The 7,504-nt window shown below is 37.2% G+C and overlaps 1 pseudogene; it reads left to right on the top strand.

Annotated features, from left to right (window-relative positions):
• The first annotated feature begins 1,383 nt into the window (after nt 1-1,383).
• On the top strand, nt 1,384-2,958 carry LOC117618014 (annotated as a pseudogene).
• The last annotated feature ends 4,546 nt before the right edge of the window (nt 2,959-7,504 follow it).

Here is a 7,504-nt window from a genome sequence, read left to right as displayed (position 1 = left end):
GAAAAATGTGACTAGAGAGTAAAAAATATTGGAAGGAGAAGAGTTTGTATGGAGAATTGGTGTGGGAAGTGAAAAATGTGAGTGAAGAGTAAAAAATATTGGAAGGAGAAGAGTTTGTATGGAGAATTGGTGTGAAAAGTGAATAATGTGAGTGAAGAGTAAAAAATATTGGATGGAGAAGAATTATATGAAGATTTGGTGTGGAAAGTAAATAAAATGGTTATGTATTTATAGGGAAAAAATACATAATTTTTTGGTATTTTTTTAAAAAAATTTTAGAATTTTTTCGAATTTTTTTTTGCAATTTGTTTAGCCAAAAAAACAAGGACCGTCGGATCTCTACAAAAAAACCATCGGAGCGTCCCTGTCACGACACGTGGCACTTGCTCGTTGGGTTCTGTCACACGCATCAACGATAAAAAAAATTTGATTTCCGCGCGCTGACGTCACAAAACTCGGACTGAACTCCAGCGGAACTTGCCTTTGGGCCTACCTGGGCTGATGGGACCTAACAGTTGCCCGAGCTGCTTCTCTCATGCTGGAACGCTATTGGGCTCGCCAAGAGGGCCTTTCTCTCAGTTTTTGTCTCGCGCTGAAGATGCTCTTAGAAATGAGTAGCCATGAAGGGTTAAGTAGAGGAAGTGCATCCCTTTCGGGATGAATTGTTTCATTAACAAGTCAACGACCAAAATAAATTATTAATTAAATTATGTATACACCATCCATCTTACTTATATATACAGGAAAACACAAAAGAGTAGCTACCAAATTAGGGGGATCATTTCCGGCGCAGCTTTCTTAATACATATGCCTTCCATGTATGTGCATCCATATATACTATAAAAATATTTTCTTTAAATCTACACTATGTATATAGAAATATAATATCATATATAAACATCCCTTATATTTATATCAACCTAGTTACTTACTGCATGCATGTATCATCAAGACTATAAATACCCTACAATGTTTAAGTTTTCTCCATCAACAACCTCTTAATTCCTACAGCTTCTTCTCATTCCAACAACATTCAACTTCATTTGTTACCATCGACATCATCGTTTTACTTCTCTCTCTCTCTCTCTCTCTCTCTCTCTCTCTCTCTCTCTCCATCAACAACCTCTTAATTCCTACAGCTTCTTCTCATTCCAACAACATTCAACTTCATTTGTTACCATCGACATCATCGTTTTACTTCCCTCTCTCTCTCTCTCTCTCTCTCTCTCTCCATCAACAACCTCTTAATTCCTACAGCTTCTTCTCATTCCAACAACATTCAACTTCATTTGTTACCATCGACATCATCGTTTTTCTTCTCTCTCTCTCTCTCTCTCTCTCTCTCTCTCTCTCTCTCTCACAAACGGAAAAGAAAAGGAGAAAATGGCTGAGGTTACAGGTTGTTTTAGCAGCGTAGCACTACTCATGGTCCTATATATCTTACACCAATCATGTGTTGCTGAGAGCACATTAATTTACAATGTCCTAAGCTTTGGAGCTAAACCTAACGGTGTAATAGATTCTACCCAAGCTTTTCTAGATGCATGGATTGCAGCATGTGCCTCCTCCGATTCAACCACTATATATGTACCCAAAGGGAGGTATTTGCTTCGCAATGCTATGGGTTTTAAAGGCGATAACTGCAAAAGCACAGATATTACTTTTCGGATTGATGGAACACTGATAGCTTCGTCGGATTACCAAATCCTTGGCCAAGCTACCAACTGGCTAAGCTTTGAAGGAGTTACTGGTGTCTTCATAATCGGAGGTGCCCTTGATGCTAAAGGTACCGCCTTGTGGGCATGCAAGTTAGCTGGAAGTACCGATTGCCCCAACGGAGGAGCCACGGTTAGTATTTACGCTTTCTTGTCGATCAAGTGAAATCTTGTTTAAATTTGTTGTCTAACTTACCCTACCAGTCTCTTCGTGTTCTAATGTTCTAAATTCTGATATTTTTGTTCCCACTGATACACAGAGTCTGAGTTTTACGAACTCCAAAAACCTTAACATCAATGGACTAATGTCGTTGAACAGCCAGATGTTCTACATTGTGATAAACGGCTGCCAAGATGTTCGCATCCAAGGGGTCAAAGTCAATGCAGCAGGCAATAGCCCAAACACTGATGGCATCCATGTCCAATTGTCAACAAATGTTGCAATTTTCAACACATCCATCAAAACTGGAGATGATTGTGTCTCGATTGGCCCCGGAACAAAGGAAGTGTGGATCGAGCAAATTACTTGTGGTCCTGGCCATGGCATTAGGTCAGATTTTATAGCTCTTGCATTGCATTGCAATGCTTATATATGAAGTTTACTATTAAACCCTCTAACACTTGATATTATAGTTGGCTTATGCATACATGGGTGTGGTGAGTGCAGTATAGGGAGTTTGGCCAAAGACTTGGAAGAGGAAGGGGTCCAAAATGTGACAGTGAAAAATGCAATTTTCAAGGGTACTCAAAATGGTTTGAGGATTAAGTCTTGGGCGAGACCGAGCAACGGGTTTGTTGAAGGCGTTCAATTCCTTGATGTCCTAATGTTTAATGTCCAAAATCCTATTAAACTACTGCCCACACAACATCAACTGTCCCGCTCAGGTAATAAATTTATAATCACAATGTAGTAATTGAGCATGTACTTATCATAAGGATATGTCTTGATGACGAAATGTGTCATGCACATTTCATCTTGTTTCAATATTATAGGTGTCAGGTGTGAAATCAGTGATGTCGTGTATCGGAACATTCAAGAAACATCAGCTTCAGCAGTTGCAATAAAATTTGATTGTAGCGCAACAAACCATGCAGTGGGATAAGACTCGAAAACGTGAGTTTGACCTTCAGGAATCAAGAGGTTCAGTCACATTGTGCCAATGCAAATGGAAAGATTGTTGGCACTGCTCAAGCAAATAGTTGTTTTCCATCTATCTTTGGTTTACTTCTTATCAATCCCTGAATTCAAGCTTGAAAAGCTCCAGCAGCACAAATCAAACCATCCATAATGTCACCTCATGCAACTAAGAATCACATGAAGAAGCAACTTGGAATACAATTATATTATCTGAAGTAAAAGCTCTCCTGTGGGAATAATAATAAGTGCCTACAAAAGTCCTTTTGGAGCCAACTTTTTCTTCTTCCTCCCTCTTTTCTTCAAGCATCTTCATAGGCTATTATCCTTCCTCCAACAAGCATTGCAAAATGGGCAACACAAAAACCTTAACCAACCATCCCTCGATGAGGAGCAGCAGGATTGGCCTTTGCGTAGCAATTGGAAAACATAACCTAATTAAGAGCATTATGTAAGCCATAAACAGTAACCAATATTTGCTAAGACAATTCCTCGAGGATCCAGCATGATCTCCTTATGCCCACATGCCCACCTAATAATATCTGCAAATAGAACCTGACTGAATCAAAAGGCACAAAGTAACACACACACACACACACATGAGAAAACAAAGTGAAACCAAAACCAGCCAGGTAATCATATCACAATGACTACAATCAATAGCGAAATGGGTCTCACAAAACTGGTTTAAGTCATACATGCACCTCGTTTGTTACATAGGACTGACTTGGACAGGACTAACTCTGAGAACTGTCTAGGATAGGCTTGACTTGGACTAAGTTCTATCCTACGCTTGATGGGGCGCTGGACTAAGGGACTACGGGGCTGGATAGTCAAGCACTATCCTGTGTTTGGAACAATTCAGGACAGGACTATAATTCTAAACAATGAAAATAATCATTACAAACATTTATTTTATTTTATTTTTTGGTTCTCAAATATGCATCATCAAAAATCACAAACTTAACTAAATATTACAGCCATAACAACTATATTTGGGTTTAAATGAATATTACAGCCAGTTTATCAATTAAAACTTTATAAATAGTATAAAGTTACCTCACTAGACACTATAATTCATGTCTAGTAAAGCCTCACTACATACATCAAACTAATGTAACACACAAGAAGGGAAAAAAAAAAAAAAGCAAACTGAAAATGTATAATAAAAAGTAGATGTAACATAGGCAGAGTTCTTTGAAAGGGAAATCTAAGTTTGGAATTGACCCACATAATATAGATTACCACTAAGCCGAACTAAATTAGTACACCAAAACTAAGAAAAAAAGAAAAGCTGAAACCAACCAGCAGATTTTGAAATTAACACTACAAGCAGTCTTGACTGAAAAACCAATCTAGACAAAGAAAAGGGTACCTCAGATTTTGGCTGCCGCTCCTCTTCAGAGGAAAAAAAACACACAAATTGGAAAACATTAAAAAGCAAAATCAGTGAAACGGAGAAACAAAGAGAAGTTGTTTTCGAGTGTTGGCTTACCATCGCACTTGGAGTTGAAGAAGAGTACTGCAAGCTGTTCAAAGCTTGCGTTTTTCTTTTTTTCCCTCTCCACTGAAAGATTTCCCAAATAATTCTAACTGGTTTTTTGTTTTGTGATACAACAAAGAGAGAATGAACCCAAGTTCTTAAGCTCCTGACATGGTGCCCACTGCACACAAAAATGTCATTTCCATCAGTGAGAATGTTAAGATAAAACAGGTCTTAAAAACCAAAACAGTCTCTGGTCCAAGGATACACACATATTGTGATGAATGTAAAAGGACAAGAATTCACAACCAAAAAAAAAAAAACCCCTTGTCTATAAGTAAAAGCTTTTTACTTGAATTAGAACTAGAATTTAACAAACCAATGGCACATCAGCCCATGCATTATGCTCCCAAATGAAATTCAATTCTGTGTCAACAAAATCTACGAATTTCAATGCTTCAAACAAGGAACATCTAAACATTATATAAAAATAGAAAGTAACCTTGTTAACCAATATGTACATAATTATTCTACATCTTCTAATTGCATGCCTGTTCATGTCAACTTCATCAGCATGCCATAGAAAGTGACAGGGCGAAAAACACCAAGCACAAAACCAACAGTAATAATTCAAGACTCTAGCAAGACAGATATTTTATCAGGAAGTTAGAGGCATCGCATAGACCAACATCATGGCTGTTCGCATAGACCAACATCATGGCTGTTCTTCTTAATACAGCATCCAACAACAAGTGTTACAAAACTGGAAAAGTATAAAGACCACTCAACATTCCAAAGATATCATCTATCAATATATTTTTAAAAATAATAAGAATTATTCTGCTTAATGTTAGTACACAATCAAAAACTGAAAACCTGTGAATGAAAACAAGCACACTTAATTTTAGTAGCTACAAAACAAGCTATTTCCCCCAAAATGTAAAACAAAACAAAAAACAAAAAAATGTATGGAGCTATGTGTTTAACCTCCGAATGTAGCAGCCTTAAATTAGCTCCAAAAAGAATAAGTTTTCACGAGCAAATAAAGTTGCGAGGTGTGCTTATTTTCATTCATATTGTGCTGAATAACTACTCATTCGTATGGAACACAATTTATTCTGGTTATGCTATCTTTTAATATGTTCTTATCATTTCGTAAGTTTTCTTTTTGGTTTTCAAGCTATTATGTTTTTCGAGTTCTCTTCTCAGTAATGTTGTACAAATATAGTCTTTACATATGTAGGTAGGTAGGTATGTATGCATATATGTTGTAGCAGTTTAGGTGGGATCGTGTGGAGATGAACCTCATATGAACCCATTTGAGTGCCAAACAAACTGCGGACCTGAGAGCAACTCCAGCAATGGGCAGCCAACCGGGGTGGTGGGGTGGGGGCGGTGGGTGTGTCTGGTGGGGTAGATTCTCGTTCCAGCGGTGAGCCCAAGCCCTGGTTGGGAGTGAGTCTCGCGAAGTTGGGCTGGCCCGAAGGCCAGTTCAGCCCGAGGTCGAGCCCGGGTGTTGTGACGTCAACGGTTGCGTCGCGCTGACATCAGGTAAAAAAAAATTTGAACCAGCGAGCACTAACGTCAGCGCGACGCAACCTTCAACCGACAGAAGCCACATGTCATGCCCCCAGCGCTCCGATCTGCTCCTCCAAATCCAATCCAACGGCTGGTATTTTTTAGGCAATAAAATTATGAAAAAAAATCGAAAATTTTAAATTCTGATTTTTTATTTATTCTATAAATACCTATCTATACCCTTTACTTTCAACACCAATCCTCATACATTTTATTATACTTCTACTATTATTCATTCTTTACTCAACATTTTCCTCTCTTTCACCATGTATTTTTATTTCTTATTTTTATGGCTTCTTCTATCGAAACCGGAGGGGCTTGGAGCACCATGGAAGATGTTTCCTTGTCCCATGTCCGGCAATGAGATGAAATTTTTTCATATGTAGAAAAAAATTCATGCCGAATTTTGTGAAAAAATTCCGGAGTCGACTTGTACGGAGATGACATTATCTAGTAGGTGGAAAATTCTCAATAAAGAGTTTGGAAAATGGAGAGATGTCTTGGCAAAAGCGATGGACAACTATAGAAGCGGGGAAAATCGTACTAACGAGGTAAGTATTTAATAATTTTCGTTTTATTAAGTTTAATCTTCTAATATATATATATATATTGTTAATATTTATTGCATTTTCAATATTTTGTTAATATTTCTTGCATTTTAAATATTTTGTTAATATTTCTTGCATTTTCAATATGTTGTTAATATTTCTTGCATTTTCAATATGTTGTTAATATTTCTTGCATTTCCAATTGTTTCTTAATTTTTTTTGCACTTCTAATTTATTTGTAAGGTTAATTGCATTTCCATTATTTATTTTTTTTGTTACTTGCATATCCAATATATTTTAAATATTTCTTGCATTTCCATTTTTTTGTTAGATAGATGATTCAAGCACAGATGTGGTTCGATGCAACCGAGGGTGGTAAAAAAAGTTTCAACCATCATGAATGTTGGAAGGTGGTGAAATATTGCAAACGCTTCATAATTATTCCGATGGATCCTGCCATTGTGTTAAATGAGACGCCACTATGTGATTCAATGACATCGGATTCACCTCTCGATTCCCCTATGAGTCAAGACTCAGCCATCGAAAAGGAACCGAGGCCCATTGGTCGAAAGGCTGCGAAGGCAAAGAAAGCGGGTAATTCAAGCAATAATAATTCAAAATTTTTGGAGGAAATTGCAAGGCAGAACAGCATAAGAATTGAAATGGAGCAAAAACGACAAGGTAACGAGTTCGCAATTCAAGCCGACTATGCACGAGAAAGGGGCACCTCTTCTCCTGAAGTTACAAGGCTATTTTGCCGAGTTCCTTTCTCTCCTAAGGGTGAGTGCGGTCTGGTTAGGTCTAATTTTTAACTCACACTAGAATTAAAATCGATATTATTCAACCTTTGCTGTTCGGTCTGATTTAGGTGAAAATTTTTATAAAATTAGCCGGTCCGATTTAAATCGGTATCGATGCAGTTTCTGGTTTTTCCGATTTTTGCACTGAAATTTTTTATATATATTTTTATAGTTCTTTTTTTATTTATTTATAAATTCCTACTAAAATTTTATTTTGTGGGCTTAAAAATTCACAAATGATTCAA

The sequence above is a fragment of the Prunus dulcis genome, chromosome 2 (assembly GCF_902201215.1).
Source record: "Prunus dulcis chromosome 2, ALMONDv2, whole genome shotgun sequence".
Lineage (NCBI taxonomy): Eukaryota > Viridiplantae > Streptophyta > Magnoliopsida > Rosales > Rosaceae > Prunus > Prunus dulcis.
The sequence above is the reverse complement of the archived record's forward strand: the minus strand, read 5'-3'. Positions and strand labels throughout refer to the sequence as shown.